Source organism: Pinus tabuliformis, chromosome 6 (assembly GCF_031772625.1).
Source record: "Pinus tabuliformis cultivar Carrire ecotype Pingquan chromosome 6, CPIR1, whole genome shotgun sequence".
Lineage (NCBI taxonomy): Eukaryota > Viridiplantae > Streptophyta > Pinopsida > Pinales > Pinaceae > Pinus > Pinus tabuliformis.
This window is the reverse complement of record NC_142292.1, coordinates 1,529,655,406-1,529,672,041: the sequence shown is the minus strand read 5'-3', so window position 1 is coordinate 1,529,672,041 and position 16,636 is coordinate 1,529,655,406. Positions and strand designations below refer to the sequence as shown.

At 35.4% G+C, this 16,636-nt stretch overlaps 1 long non-coding RNA gene across 1 annotated transcript in view; it reads right to left on the bottom strand.

Annotated features, from left to right (window-relative positions):
* Positions 1–293: 293 nt before the first annotated feature.
* LOC149264554 (uncharacterized) overlaps positions 294–16,636 on the bottom strand; it is an 89,325-nt gene continuing 72,982 nt past the window's right edge. The window contains exon 4 of the long non-coding RNA XR_016259751.1: positions 294–569. This is a non-coding gene — a long non-coding RNA (uncharacterized LOC149264554). The remainder of the gene's footprint in view (positions 570–16,636) is intronic.

The following is a 16,636-nucleotide window of genomic DNA, read 5'->3' as shown; positions in this document are numbered from 1 at the left end:
ACTTTCCATATTCCTTCAATGACCATTAGATAAACCATCATCATTAAATAGAGTAATATTTAATAAAGGAATAGTAAGTTACACAACCATTAATTGTCACTATTGTAGCATATTAACTTAAACTTCCTGATGTAACATTGCATCAATTCCATGATTATTTTAATTTAGTTAGTTAATCACATTCTTGATAACATAAATGTCACATCATGCAAGGAATCAACATCATAAAAATGGCACAACAAGCAATCACATCATTAGACATCGATATACCTTGGAAATCTTGTAGGGTGAAAACCAACAAATGCTTAATCTTATTATTAAATGTTCATGAGGGTGTTCACCCCTCACTCAATGGTTGTAAGGAAGTTCATCCACTGACCATTGTCATAAAATATTACAAATAATCTCATCTCAAAAACAACATAACTAGTTATAAGCTATTACAATCATCATGACATTATTTACCCACAAAACCTTGAGCATTGTGTCTTTGGGGCCTGGTTCTTCCCGTTAATAGATTATCCTGCAGCTGACATTCCTTCAATCTGCATGGACTACTAATGTATTACCTGCAATAATGGTAAACATAATCCATCAATACATATGTTGCAGTCTTTTCCTGCAACTTCTATTGAAATCAATCTTTGATATCATGATTAGATCAAATATTAATTAAAATCTATACTAGTGATTTTTCATCATCTATTCATGTGCATTCACGAAATGTAAACAAAACATTGTGACATGCTTCCTTTAACAATCACTACACATGCATTAATCATAAGCATATAACTATTATAACATGTATATAAATAAATACCACATTAACTAATATTCCCCTCGCACAAGCACACCTTCCTTTCCAAGAGGAAAACCACTATAATTGTCCTTATTCTTTTAAAGGAACCTAACACATTAGCCATGGCTTTTCATGCGAATACATAAACTTTTCACAATTGCATGCAGATACATAATATTTTCTCAAAAGAAAGCTAACATAATCTTGCATGCAAATGCATAATCTTTCCAAAAGAAAGCTAACATAATCTTACATGCAACTGCATAATCTTTCCAATGGAAATCTAACATAAAAAATGTTATTCTAGTGCATGCAATTACATGTTCTTTCTAAGAGCATCTTTTCCAAGGAGAGTTATTTGTAATACCTATTGTGCATGAAAATACATGCTCTATTCCAAATAAAGCTGACATGATATGTAACAGCCTCGGGTTAAAAGTTCATGTAATAAAGTTATAAAGGAAAAATAAGACCAAGGTCAAGGGACAATTATTCCACGTCGAATGTTTGGCAAAACATCCTAGTGGGCATCACTTATTGTTTATTATGGCTAAGGAAATTGATAAATACATTGGAAAATGATTTGAAAAGAAAAAAAGGAAAAAAGGCATTATTTGATATTTATTTATGAAAATAAAGGAAAATAGGAGAAAATGGAGATGAAAGGTCACAGGTTACATGTGAGGAGGAAATTGAAGGAAAATAGAGGAAAAATTAAGAAATTAGAGGCATCACTAATAAAAAGGCATCAGAGCATCAATTTGGGACCTTTTGTCAATTTAGCTTTGGAATTGGTTTCATAGAGGAGAAGATCACCAAGAGGAGGAAACAAGAAAGCAAGCAAAGGAAAGAAATCACAGGTAAAGGAAGGGCAGGAAAGTAAAAAAAATCAAAGGAAATCAAGGATCAAGCAAGGAAGAGTTGGGTCAAGCGGCTATAGTGGGATTACTTGCAAGTATCGAGTTGCATGTATGATTTCATCGTTGATGAATTCCTACATATATGTGTTGACCTAAGTGTTAATGATCACGAGTCCTAGGGTTTGGAAACAAGCCCTAGTCAAAGTTTGATGGTCTAGGATGATGTTTGGAAAATATAGGGTTTAGCAGCTAAACCCTAGTAGTAGTTAAATTATCTACTATGTATAACCGTCTAGAATTTATGAATCTATCTAGTGATTGCTGAAATTTTGGAGATGGAAGTCTAGGGTTTACATCAAACCCTAGTATATGTTTTTCATGATGTTGATTAAGTTGTGATTGGTTTTGATTGTTGAAGCTCATGTATGAAATCTTAGTGAGGAGTCTAACATATGAATTCTGAAATTTGTTAGATTCATTGATTTGATTTGTTTCTAGTGTTTTCTATATAAGGGAACTTTTCGTTGAAAGAATATTGAAACCCTAGATATAATGAGTTTGATATCTTATGTATGTGATTTAGGATTTGTAACTAAATCTAGGCAAGAAGTTTAAGTATTGAAGTATAGTCTCTGTTGGTTATGTTTATAAAGTCTAAATGCTTCCGTTTTTATAAGATTTTGATATGGCTAACTTCATGCTTCTATAATTTTGGTTGTACTTGCTATCTAAATTGTGCATGTACATCATATTCAAGTTGGTGAACATGATCGTAAGTAAAGTTGATCTGATAAGCATGATATATGAATGACTCTGGTACGAAGGATGGAATACATGAAAGATTATTCGATGTCGTAAAGAATTAGTACTCCTTAAGTTAAGAGGGAGTCTAGATGAAATCTCCCTAGGTTAAGAGGGAGCTTGAATGAAAGAAATCTCCCTAGGATAAGAGAATGGTTGAGAATATTCCTTGTATAGAAATAATTAGATCCTCTATGTTTAAGAGGGAGTGATAGATATGATTCTCTACTTCATGTGGCATGCACTAGGCCAGGACTAACATTCATAAGTTTTAGTGAAGACCATGAGTGAGAAAATGAAATTGGAGAATGCATTTTGAGTTGTTGAAAGAAGGAAAGCAAGATCTGATTGAAGAATATGTTGTTGCATATGAAGTAGGAAAGAAAAGTGTATGATTGAGGAATCTTCTGTCAAATATTCGGTTGATAGTCCTACTACGAAAAGTTGAGAAGCAACATCAAGTTGTCTGGAAGACCCCGAAGGTTTGTATTTGATTATATACATGTGAAAGTATATTATTGATTGGGGTTGTGTTTGTACATGTAAATCTCTCAAACGTTTTGATAACATGCTAGTTACCAATCAGTTTGATCGGGAGATATTTTTTGTCTTTGATTTGCTGGATCAAGGAGAGTTGAGGCTTTGTGAGTGAAGCATTTCCTGGGAGGACATATGGCTGGCACTTTGTGTTGATGTCTAGGTCCCAAAGTTGGAAGAGTGGTGTTGGTCATTGAGCTTTGACACACACCTGGATCTCTGGGTTGATGATTAGCAAGTAAGCCTAATAGTACCTAGAGAGGCTGAAAGTTTGATTCCATATTAGTCCCACATGGATAAATTTCCCTGGTCAAGAATCTAGTCCATGGCATTGTGGTGTCTAAACTATTGAGATACCAATGGATAGATTTCCTTCGTCAGGAATCTAGTCCATGGTATTGTGGTGTCTAAATTTCTTCATGGTTCATATAGTTTAGATATTCCTTGTACTTGTATATGATGAATACCTCCCTAGTTAAGAGGGAGTGTTGGAAAATGTAACTAGGTTCAGTCTTCATTAAATGTATTTGAGTCATCTTGTAATGTACTTGTCAAAAGAATAAAGAAAGTAATTTTTATTATTGATTTAAAGCATGGGTTTCATGCTTGGGTCAATTGTTTTAGGTCAAACCTCCATTGTAGGCTTTAGGATTATTTATTTTAGGTCAAAGTCAATTTATTTATTGGTCAAAGACTCCTCCATCAAGTCTCCTTCAAGACGACTTCAAATAGATCATCACCAAGTCCACTACATTCAAGTAATCTCATGTTGGCCTAACCATAAATGAAGACATAATTTCTCATGAAATCATGTTCCCTTATTTCAAGAAGAAACCACTATAAATACCAACATAAGGCCTTCACTCAAATCAGAATTTCGGACAAGAATTTCAGACAATATTTTTTATTTCACTACAGGAGCTCGAATGATCCTGGTGCTACCACATAAGGTTGGATCTTTGAGATTATTTCGGACTACAATGATTTTTTTTTTCAGTTCTACACAGTGAGAAAGTTTAGATTACCTCTGAGATGAAGTTCGGATATAATAGTAAGGGAGTAACATTGTTTCGATACCACAATAGTGAGAAGGGTCAATGTTAAGGATATAACTACAGTGATAATGGTTCGGTCTGAGGTTAAGGGTATAACAACAGTGATAAGGGCTCAATATTACAACAGTGAAGATCTCAGTGCAATCTCTATCCCATTGTAATTACAGTGATGAGTGTTAAGGATTTGTTGTCTTCACAGTAAGAAGTGTTAATGTCTCAGTGTGAACTCAATGGCAATTATTTGATGAAAACTCAGTGACAAGAATTCAGTGACATGGATGAAAACACAATGAAAGAAGGATGACTTGATGAAAGTAGTCCCGAGTCTATGTTGTAAGGGTCTTGGTCGTCTCATTTGGAATCTACTGAAGGAAGAACGTTGACTGGTTTTTCCCTAGCAGTGTGCCTACATATTGTGTTCTCTTTTACTTGCTGCATGGCATTAGTTTAGATGATAAGAAAAGATAATTCTAAAGAACAAATAATAATAATGAAAACATCACAAGATAATGTCATAATAAGGGAAATAATTTAACTTTCGCCTCTATGGATTTCCCAACAAATGAATGGTCATTGAATGCATGACCTAAGAGATGTTATTGTAGTTATTGTGAGAGGGTATTAGCCCTTGATGACTCTCAGATAAGTATCAGACACCTATGTTTAGATATGCATACATGACATGTGGATTTCATGTTCACTATATGTTTGACGAAATGACTGTCATGGTTAGGCCTGGTCAGGTCAAGTTCTTGACTAATTTTTGTATTAATGGATTTCTCCTAGTGTCATTCATTGTTCTGGAAAGTTCTATCAAGTTCTGGGCAGAGGTTTGGATACTAGCTTAAAAAAGTGGCTCATTTGGGGTTACATTCTCAGAACTGGGAAATCCAAACTGCAGTCACTGGGACGCAGGGTTATCCATGCGACTAGAGGGTTAGTATCATTGGCTTGCCTTGTTTTGCAAGTGAATGGGAGTCCATATCCCTAAAAAGGCAAGTTAACTTAGGGTTATGGCACCTGGAGTGATTGTTTTTCTCCTGGGGGTCCTATAGCTCCTAAGGAAGGTCAATAAAGTTTTGGTTTCTCAATTCCATTTCCTTAATTGTACTTAGAGGTTGAGTCATGTCATAGTAGCTCTCAACTCATGTTTACCCCGGTAGGCTGGTGAAAGAGGGTAAATGTGGGAGGGGTGGTTGCATGATAATTATTACTTCTTGCATGCATATACATGTACTTATCCAAAGGAAGGCTAACATATTTATTGCATGAAATTACATATTTCTTTTCAAAAATGCTAACACAATAGTTGTATTCTCCTATGCATGAAAATATATATCTTTCTTTCCAAGAAATCTATCATAATGACTTATTCTTTTCATGCAAAATCAATAACTGAGCACAAAACAACACATTTTTTTCCAAGAACACTAACACATTAGTTATCTCTATATGTACATAAAAAACTATTATTTTCAAGAGAACTAACATCATGGCTATTGTTTTGTGCACCTCTACAGATATTATTTTCCAAAATAAATCATAATAATTGTTCTTTCCATGCATGCAAGAACACATATTTCTTTCTCAAGAAATCTACCCCAAATAATTGTTTTATCCATGCATAAAAAAAATACAAATTTCCTGCAGTCTTTTCAGGACAACAACATGGGTCACACAGATTCATGGGTTATTTTCAAGAAATTACTCTAGTTAACTTTTCTTTGTTCACAACCCACGAAAATCCTTTCAAGAACCCATGCAATCCACTCAAGAATTACCCTCGTTAACTTATCTTCATTTTTCAAGAGCTCATGCAAATCTTTTCAAGATTATTCTCGTTAAATTGTCTTCATTTTTCAATAACTCATGCAAATCTTTTCCAAGATTAGTCTCATTAAATTATCTTCATTTTTCAATAATTCATGCAATATTTTCAAGAAATCAAACTTCTAGATGCATGGCAGTTATTTTTGCATGCAAACATATACTTCTTTGCATGGTAGCTATTTTTCTTACATGAAAACATATACTTCTTTACACAGTAGCTATTTTCTTGCATGCAAACATTTACTTCTTTCCTAAAATAAATCTAGCATAATATATATTAATCTCATGCATATGCAATTTCTTTTCTAAGAGAAATCTAATATAATAGATATTGATCTCACACATATGCAAATTATTTTAAGAAATTGATGCATAGATAACTTATTTTTTATTGCTTGGAATCCCTCATCCCAACAAGACTCCTGATGCAGTATTCAATGTTGAATCAATAATTTATGTCACACTAATATAGCCAACAGTGTCCAGGTAAGAGATGAAGCAATCATGCGTTGAGTTCCCCACAAGATCAACTTTCATTCAACAAATTTTGTACATATAATTATTCAAAAACACTCATTCCTCTCTCTTGGCTTGATTCTACATGCATTTGACCATTATTTCTCATTTCTCGTAGGCTTACAATAAGTAGAATTAAGAAATGCAATAACTTTTCTAAATCCTAAAAGCACTCCATAAATCATATTTTCCTAAATTCTAAAATCACTCCATAAATCATATTTTTCTAAATTCTAAAATCACTCAATATATCCCTACAATCTCTAATGCTTTTCAAGGTAGATTTGTTTTCACCTTATGGACAAAATATCACCTATCCATAGTTTTTCTAAAACGATGACTCATTAGTTCTAAAACTCATAAAATATACCAACTTGGAAAATACAATTTATTTACATAGAAGAATATAAGTTCTTCTCAAAAATAAAGACCCCATTTTTAAGTATTTTCACATCGTAGATTGTGAATGCCTATTAGAAGTTTCTCAAAATATTTAATTGAAACCCAAAATAACATCCACATATTTTATACATAAAGGATTTGTTGTGTGCTCATATAAATGTAGCTAAAAATATAGTATATCATTATATCACAATTAAACTAACAAATAATTTTGATCTCCTAACCACTGCAATGATATATTTACATAAAACCTAACAACTATGTTAAAAGATGTATCATAGCTAGGAAAAAACCAAACATATAATTTTTTTAAAAGAAATATAAATGATCTCAAATTTTGAGGGTGTAGTATTTGGATTCTACATAGTTTGTAGTTGAAGTGGTATAAAGAGATTTTGTTATTTAACTAAACATTACAATAAAAAAAAAGGGTTGAGGACAAGGTTTCATGATATCGGTTCTTAATAGAGTTTACAAATAATTGAAATTTCAAATTTTATCATTTTTATTTCTTTTGTCTTCATTAACAATTAAAAATAAATTTAAAAAATGATATTGATTGTTGTGATCTCAAAATTTCCCTATGCAAATCTCTATTGCTTATAAAACCCCCTGGTTGGTTGAGAGCATTCATTGAGAAAAATCCCAAGTGCTCTTAAAATCTCTACTCTCACCGAATCAAAGCTTCCTAAGCGCTCTTAATAATCGTTGGATCAAAGCATATAGATACAAGAAATAAATTTGAGGCCACTAAAAACTATGACAAAGGGCATATAATGTAAATAGATCCAAAATGATGAACTTAGAATAATTGAATTACAAGCCAACAAACTCTTGTGCGCTATGATATGAGAAGAGACATTGAAGGACTGGGTCACTTATGGATGAATGATTTTAATATAAAGGTGGACAATATATAAAAATTATCGTTGATGGGATTTGAATAGCAATTGATCATGAAAAAGGTTGTGAGTAATAGTGGTTAAAAATGTTGGAGTATGTAAATCCTACTTGTTTTATGCTTGTGATCATATTTGATTGTTGAGATTATTGGTCATAATTATGTAGAGTCAATTGTCTATGTAGAGTCTGTTCCTAGTCTCTAAGAGGATATTAGGTCTATTTGGATGTGAGAGATTTTCTCCAACTAAATTCTTCCTAGATTGGTGTGTGATTGAGATATTCTAGTTTGAACTTGGATGCTCCACTCTTTACACCCACACATCATTCCAGTAGGTAAATGACCTCTCTCCCAAAGGGTGGAACTTGGTTTAATCCTCTCCCTAGTTCCATTACTACTAGCTCCATAAACATTTTGTAGACAATATTGTTGGCCTTCATGACATGTTCCTAGAACTTCTTAATTGTGATGACATTTGTTGTTGTGGTGCCTTGATGTGGTCGTAGAGATTGTTGGCAATGGTGGCGGTAGAGATTCTATGGAAGAGTATCAAAATAAAAGGAAAGGTTATGTAAGTCCTTTTCATGGTAGATTACATTGATGAATATGCCATATGTCAACTTAAGGTGTACCATGGGTAAGAAACTTGTGTTTTCCACAAAATAAGGGTTGAAGCTAGAAGAGAAGAAAGTCATGATTGAGAGCTTGTGAAATTTTTTGTGTGAGTTTCATGTGAGAGATTGACATTGGATGATTTTTTTATATAACTTACAAGGGATTTATGCATCTACTGTAGGTTACAACAGATCTATAAGTTTTGAATACTTGTTTGGTTAAAAAAATCAAGTTGGTACCCTGGGATTCATAGATAGGAAGAGGTTATTGGATCTTATTGCATCAGGAGCACTTGAAACTACCTCCTTTTGTGAGTGGCCCTTTGTTTCCTAAACCGGAATGTGAATGTTTCCACACCAACAAAAGATAAGTACCCAGGAAGAGTTGTTATTGTCAGAATAAACATCACTTCTGATTTGGAAGTGTAAGAATTAAGAACTAATTTATGGATCACATGGTGATGTTATCCAGTTAAATAATTATCTGAAGTTTAGAATCCTAAGGTTTACATTTTTTTAAAGATAATGTAGGAACGGATACAACCAAAGGAAAGAGTATCTTAAAAGGTTTGAGGCTTTTGGGGCATTGCACCCTTCACACGCACAAACAATTTGTGTCACAAATGAAAAAACAAGGTTGTGACTCTTCACAACATTTGCACAGATGGCCAACCCACAAACCTCATCCAACAACAAACTTGAGAAAAAATCCTTGAAACCACATAGAGATGAAGCACTTGCAAGGGAACCACATTGATCACCTAAACGAGTTTTCATTTGAAGTGCCTCCCACCAAGGCTTGCTTGATCCAACATGTTACTCATGTGTTACCAGGTGTCAATCCCTTGGCCATGAGCGTGCACGAAGGTGCACTCATGTTGAATTGGCATGCCTAAGTTGACTTGGTGATGTGACATAGCTATATGCATGAAGGCGCCCAGCCAAGATCATGCGGTGAGGTGTGATGATAATGTGCGATGGGGCGCATACCCAACCAAACGGTGATGCCCGAAAGAGCTTGCACAACTAGGAAGAGGGCGCCAACGTGAAATGAAGATGCCTGATGAGGGTGAGCTGACATAATGGAATGATATGCGATGATGACCGAGGGATTTCATGCGAACGAAGCAAAGGATGAGTTGATGAAGGAAAAGTTGACTTACATGATTTGTAGGTCAGATCAAAGGGGCATGTAAGTTAAAGGAAATGCTTGAGCACACATATATAACTGAAGGGTAAAATGAGTGGAGAACATATCACATCCAAGTAAGAAGGAATAGAATCATAGGTCATGTGATATAAGGGTAAGTTGAAGAGCTCACACCTCATGAGCCAAGAAGGAGAAAACAAAAGTCTATGAAGGTCATTATTGTGATCAATGGTCGTGAACTACAAAGTGTTTGTCGTTGTGGTTTTATTGTACATTACAGGGTAGAGTAGGCTAAAGGGCTAGGGTAATATTGGGTTAAGGTTGTGGGTTTCTAACTGAAGGGTTGGGACTCAGTTTGATTGTGTTAGGCCCCTAAACTACTAGTGTAACCCCTTATTGTTATTAGTACAACCCCCTTATTATATTGTTGTACCCATGTAGTCCCCATATTGTTACTATTGTGCCGCATAGAAGCCCACTATTGTTATTATTTTGCCCTTACATTATTATTGTTATGTCAGCTCTAATTATATTATCACCCCTTAGACTCCTATATATAGAAAGGAGGTCTTTTCATTTGTATCATCTAAGAATTATTCATTTGTGTAATGTAAAGGAGGTTGCCCCCTTGAAGAGGCTTATTTCTAAGGCGTTGATCTATCTTTTCTATCTTTTTGTGAGCTAGTTCCATAACATTTGGTATTACAACTTTGGATTCTAGGGTTTTGCTGCTCCAAACAGGTCATCGTGGAATTTGCGCTATAAATTTTTTTCTGTGGCGTTTCAGACGCTAAAACAAAAACCCATTTGGGTTGAAATCGTTCTGAACCTCGAGTCCGAAATTCAGACCTTTTCGCGCTATATTTGCGGATATATGATCTGAGGAAGTTTGCCTGTTTGCAAACTCCCAAATTACATTCCAAACAGGTGACCTGGGGAAAATAGTCATAACTTTTGTTTTGAGAATCAGAATGAAATTTCGTAAGACGTTATAGAAAGAGGACGGACTGTATTTTCCATTTTATATTTTTCAGATCCTAAGGTCAAAACAGTGACACATGGCACTTCATACAAGTTCGCTCTTCTGAAAAGGTATGTAATCGGGTCATCTTGGGAGATTGTGCATAACTCTTTCTTGGAGAATCTAAATTCGATCAGATTGGTGGCATTGGAAAGAGGATGTAGAGGGCTACTACAGGTCGCAATTTCATAACTTAAATATCTGCAAGTATAGAGTTACAATCATTTCAATATCGAGCTCCTAAAATCAAGAAAAAGCGAGATGAGGAAGTTTGATGGCAAGGATCCGGTAAATTGGATACTACAGATGGAGAAATATTTTGATCTACATGGTGTACCACTATTACAAAAGGTATGTATTTCATCTTCGTATTTAGAACAAGATCAATTTTTATGGTATAAAGGGCTTTGTTCTCATAAACAACTTGTTACATGATCAATTTTCACGGAGGAAAGTATAGCACATTATGAGAATACAAAGAGCAACACCTTCTTTAGAGCAACACCACAACAATTGGAAGAAAAAAGAGAAAAAGTGCTTTGTTACAAAGTGGAAATCAAAATTATGGCAACAAGGAATTCTACCCCTCACAACTATAAAGATGGAAGTGTTGTTTCTCCTAGCCTTCCACAACCTACAAGGGTTACACCACAACAATTGGAAGAAAAAGAGAAAAAAGGCTTTGTTACAATTGTGATAGCAAATGCACTAAAGGTCATAAGTGTGCTGAGAAGAAATTATTTTACATAGAGTACGAAAAGGATCAAGAAACATCAAAAGAAGAGGATATACGCCAGGACCCAACCCCAGAGAAAGAAGAAATGAATCTGACCATATCTTGTAAAGCATTGGCAAGAATTACCATTCCTCAAACTCTCAAGATAGAAGGACATATCAAGAAGAAAAAGGTTCAAGAAGTGAAAGATCACATCAAGAAAGAAGAAATGGATCCAACCATATCTTGTAAGGCATTCGCCGAAATTACCACTCCTCAAACTATCCAGATAGAAGGACATGTCAAGAAAAAAAATGTTCAAGAAGAGAAAGATCACATTGAGCATCAAGAAATGAATCCGACCATATCTTGTAAAGCATTGGAAGAAATTACCACTCCTCAAACTCTCAAGATAAAAGGACATATCACGAAGAAAAAGGTTCAAGCAGTGAAAGATCACTTCGAGCATCAACAACAAGTTCTCCAACTTTTAAAGGATAACGCCACTTTGGTGCAAAATTGAATGAAACAATAGGTAGATCAACATCATAGTGAAAAATATTTTGATGTAGGTGATTGGGTATTTTTACTGCTACATCTCAAACAAGCTATTTATGAGAAGGAAATGTTGGCCATACTACATGCACTTAAGAAATGGCGACCTTACCGAATGGGAAGACACTTCAAGGTAAAAAATGATCATGATAGTCTTAAATACTTTTTAGAACAACTATTTTCTTTAGAAGAACAGAAAAAATGGGTCACAAATATGTTGGGTTATGACTTTGACATCATCTATAGAAAAGGGAAGCAAAATTTTGTTGCAAGTGCACTCTCAAGAAAGGATGAGGATGTGGAAGCATTGTTTTGTGCTATTTCTATTATCCAACCAGATTGGATAAACGAAGCAAGGGATGAATGGAAGAAGGACGAAGAAGTATGGCCACTCATTCAAAAGTTGCGGCAGATCCTAATTCAAACAATATTGCAAGAACTTGAAAAGGAAGGAAAAATCATATTGGAACCTAGAGCAGTCATAGAAACAAGAACCTGACAACTACAAAATCGATCAATTTCAGAGTATCTCATCAAGTGGAAGAACTTACCAGCTGAAGATTCCACATGGGAGGACAAGAATTTTATACAGAGGCATCAAGAACTACTCAAGCGTTGAGGACAACACTTTTTGAAGGAGGGGGGCATGTTAGGCCCCTATACTACTTTTATGAGGATCTGTTTAGGCTGCTAAAGAAATAATAATATACATGCTTGCTAAAAAAGGGATGAAAGGCACTGCCCCATAGCTTGAAGGTCAGAGAATATTAGTGGGAATAAGAAGAAAGGAAAGCAGGCTTCTATAAACAAGAAGAAAAGACCACAACCGAAGCATGAGATGTTAGAGAGGCTACCAGAGCCACTAAGTTGCTCAGAGGATGAGCAACACTTTTCAGTAGGGGGGTGATGATGAGTCTCATCATTGAGTAATTATATGGGCCTTAATTGGCCTTAATTCACATCCTAGCTTAATCAAACCAATTATTCTCACGACCTATTGCATACTTTTGATTATATTTTGCTTATGAGGTGAGTTAGAGTTGGACATTTTGATGTGTGTTCTAATGTGCAAGTAATGCAAGAATAAAGGATAAAAGCAAAAGAAATGCAGGGATAAAAGGGTAAAAGCAAGGAGCTATGGTAAAAGACCTTGCTAAAAACTCGGAAGGGACAAGAAAGAGGAATTACGGGAGGTAAATCCTCCTCATTTACTGCCCATCCATTTGAATATCCCTCCATTAGCTAAAAGTACACACAGCCAAATCAGGAGTACAACATGACAACCAAGCAAGTGGAAGTACAAGCAACCTCCCTACTAGAAGGCAGTTGAGCTAGTGAATGTGAAAGGACAAGTTACCATTAAGTTGCGAGTTGTACCTCCCTAATTTCGAGGGAAGTCGTTGAGACTTCAGATGTATAAATAAGGAGGCTTAGGACCTCAGTTTTTTTAAACAGTCATAAGTTAGTTAGCTAGGCAATCAGTCAGTTAGAAGTATTCAGACCTTTTGACTTGTAACAATTTGATGTAATACAATGTTCTTTGATAATGAGTATGAGTTTTGATTTGAGCCAGTCATAAGTTAGTCAGCTAGGCAGTGAGTCAGTTAGAAGTATTTAGACCTTTTGACTTGTAACAGTTTGATGTAATACAATGTTCTTTGATAATGAAGATGAGTTTTTATTTGAGCCAACATTGAGTTAACTCAGAGGGCTAAAGCTCTTGGGTTAAGGCTAGAACCTAGTAGCCAAAGCTCCTCTTTCATGTATTGTTAAGTAGCTTAACTTCCTGCTTTATGTTCATTTGTTTAAGCAGTTCATCTCCATTACAGCAGTAGCATAGATGCATGTTTGATTTCTCATTTGCTTAGGTAGATGCATGTTCATTCTAGTGGTTCAACATAGATTCATGGCTTTCCTGTTCATTTACTGAAGTGGTTTCCTGTTTTCTGTTCACTTGCTGAGTAGTTGCAGTTTCATTATAGTAGTGCAGGGTAGATTGGTTGTGTTTCAGTTTGTTCCATGTATGCTTTCATTTAATCAGTAAGTTGACAAAGAAAGGATCCACAAGGTTTCTCATAGGTGTCTCGGCCTCACCTCCTACCTCTGGGACCATGGTGTGAGGAAGAAACCCTACAGCAACCCAAAAAACACAGGGTTTTGATTTTCATGGGGTTTTGTCGTTTAAACATTGTAACTGAGTTCATTGTCACTCTGCCCCTTTTCCAGTCATCAACTCGATCACTCTCTCTCCCTGTCATTTGACCTCACTCACCTGCCCATGCCATTTTCCTTCAACACAAAATGCTTAAGCAGGGGTTGTTGAATTCATGTTCAAACATTCTTTGCTAGTAAATCACTTTACGCAGCCAAATCGTCCAATCACTACCCGAATTCCTTTTTGCATTTGACTTTTCACTTTGTAAATCCCCACTGTCGATCTGCCTTGTCAGATCCGACGGTTGTCACACCCCCGCTCACCAACCTGCTCGGTCACCTCTCCATCGTAGATCTGCCTTGCCAGATCCAACGGCCCTCGCACCATATCGCGTGGATTTCCTTCCAACCATTATCGTGTTGAGGGCATGCGATATGAGCGGTTTCCCCGTGCTACGTGTCGGCCGGGGAGGCTAATCGTGCAAAATTCTACAAAACCATTTACGACTTTGAGGGCGTGCGATATTCCGCTTACCGCCCTCCAAACCCGCTCGTTCTTTCCGCATGATTTCTTTTCGCGCTCCAACGTCCACCGTCGATCTGCCCTGTCAGATTTGATGGTTATTGCTTCACCCGATACCATTTTTGCATGTTTTCTTCTGCCCACGTTCTCCGTTATCCATCTGTCGCTCGCCTCCGTAATATAATCCTAGCCGTCCATCCTATTAGGCCACCATGTCCGCCCATTTGCCTACATACCCTCCTACTGTCTGATCTCGTCTGTTCGTTTGCCTTTCACCCACCTAATCTAACAGTCCTCATGTTCTGTCGCTCCTTCATGTCCTCTTTTCACCAGTTTTGACCTCCGATTGTTTTTTCGCTCAGACACAGACTTAACCTAGTTTCATTGTTTACCCCTTAGTCTAGTTTGATGCTTTCTAGATAGCAACAGTAGGTTAGTGTTAATTTTTGGTTATGCTCAGCATAGTTGTTTAATAGGTTAGCTAGGGTTTGGTGTGAGTTAGGCTTGCATGTTGCTTTCTTCATTACTGTAGTAGAGTAGCTCTCCTTTAGAATAGATCTGCCTCCCTTCCATCAAGATCAAGCTTCTTCTGACCCTATAGAAGTCTGGCTTGGAACCCCTAGGGTCTCTTGCCAAATGAGCAGTGACAACAAGCAGTACCTTCACTCCTACTTGTGTATATAGCACAATCACCTCCAAGTTTGTACGAACCTTGGGTTGATAAGTAAAGCTGGTAGCCCTGGGAGTTGCATCATTCTTGTTGCAATACCTAGGCTCATCACACTTACAGAGAAGTATGTGAACCAGAATGATACCATAGAGAGTATAGAGAGCCATAGGGAAATACCATACCACAAAGCAATAACATAGTACATAAAAACAATGTATAACAGAAGTAAGCGAGAAACAAGGGAATAATATGTCATAGAGATAATGGTGTTCCATTGTGATTGCAGCCATCTAGATACTAGCCACAAGAATTTGTGTACCACTGTGGAATACAAGTGAGCCTCCTCATAATTATGTCCATGAACCAGTATATTTCGATGATATCAAGCCATGATACAATCACGGATATTAGAGAAAGGTATGATAGATCTACTGTAGACATATTCGATCCACAAATCATTTGTTTCGACTCACTGTAAATAATATACATTGTTAAGAAAAATATTTTAGGTCACTGTGAATGAATGTGAGCCACAAAACAACACATACAAGCTATTGTGAATGGTCAGCGAGCTAATTCATGAAACGTGCAAGCCATAGAGAAACGTATGGATGATATTTCTCACCAAGGAAATAATACGATCCACCGAATGCATAATGTGAGCTACATATTTATAGAGCGAGCATCATATAGTGCGACTTATAGAGAAATAGAGGAATAACCATGTTCTTTAAAGTAAAATAAAAAAATAAAAAAAGAGGTGAAAATCTCTAAATACTTAAATTTTTTTGTTTGTTAGGTAATGTGAGTCCTGAGATGACTGACATAACTTGTGGCATCTTTTGAGCTCAATATGACAACAATGTTGTAATGTCAACATAAAAATTTTGGGTGGGTCAAAAATAAAATAAAATGAATAAAAAAAGAGTGGTGCAAGTCTCCAGATATTTGAATTCTTTTGTTTGTTAGGTGATGTGAGTCATGAGATCACTGACACTCCTAACTTGTGTAGATATTTAAAATTATAATAAAAAATAAAATTAATAATTATAATTTTAACTACAAAACCATAAAGTTAAATTAATCTATAAAATTACACTGAGTATTAAGTTGCTTATAATATTCATCCATAATATTTGCTATCCTGAAGTCTATATCACCATTTTCTCTTTATATAAATGATCAATAATATAATTTTATCAAAAACACTTGAAAACCATTATTTAAAAAAAAATCAAAATCCAAAAAAACAATATTTTTTTTTGAAATATATATGTGTAAAAATTTGAAAGTTCACTTTTACCACATATAATAGTAATATATTGAAGAAAAAACAAAATAATCAAAATTACATTCTTTTTTACCGCATGTAATAGTAATAGATTGAAAAAAAACATAATAATCAAAATTACCATTTAATTTTTTTTAATACTAAACGCATAGAAATAGATGATCTACGAAAAACACTAAATAATATTAACCAACAAAACAGACTTAAATACCCTATCAAAACATACCTGTACAGGTTGGGAT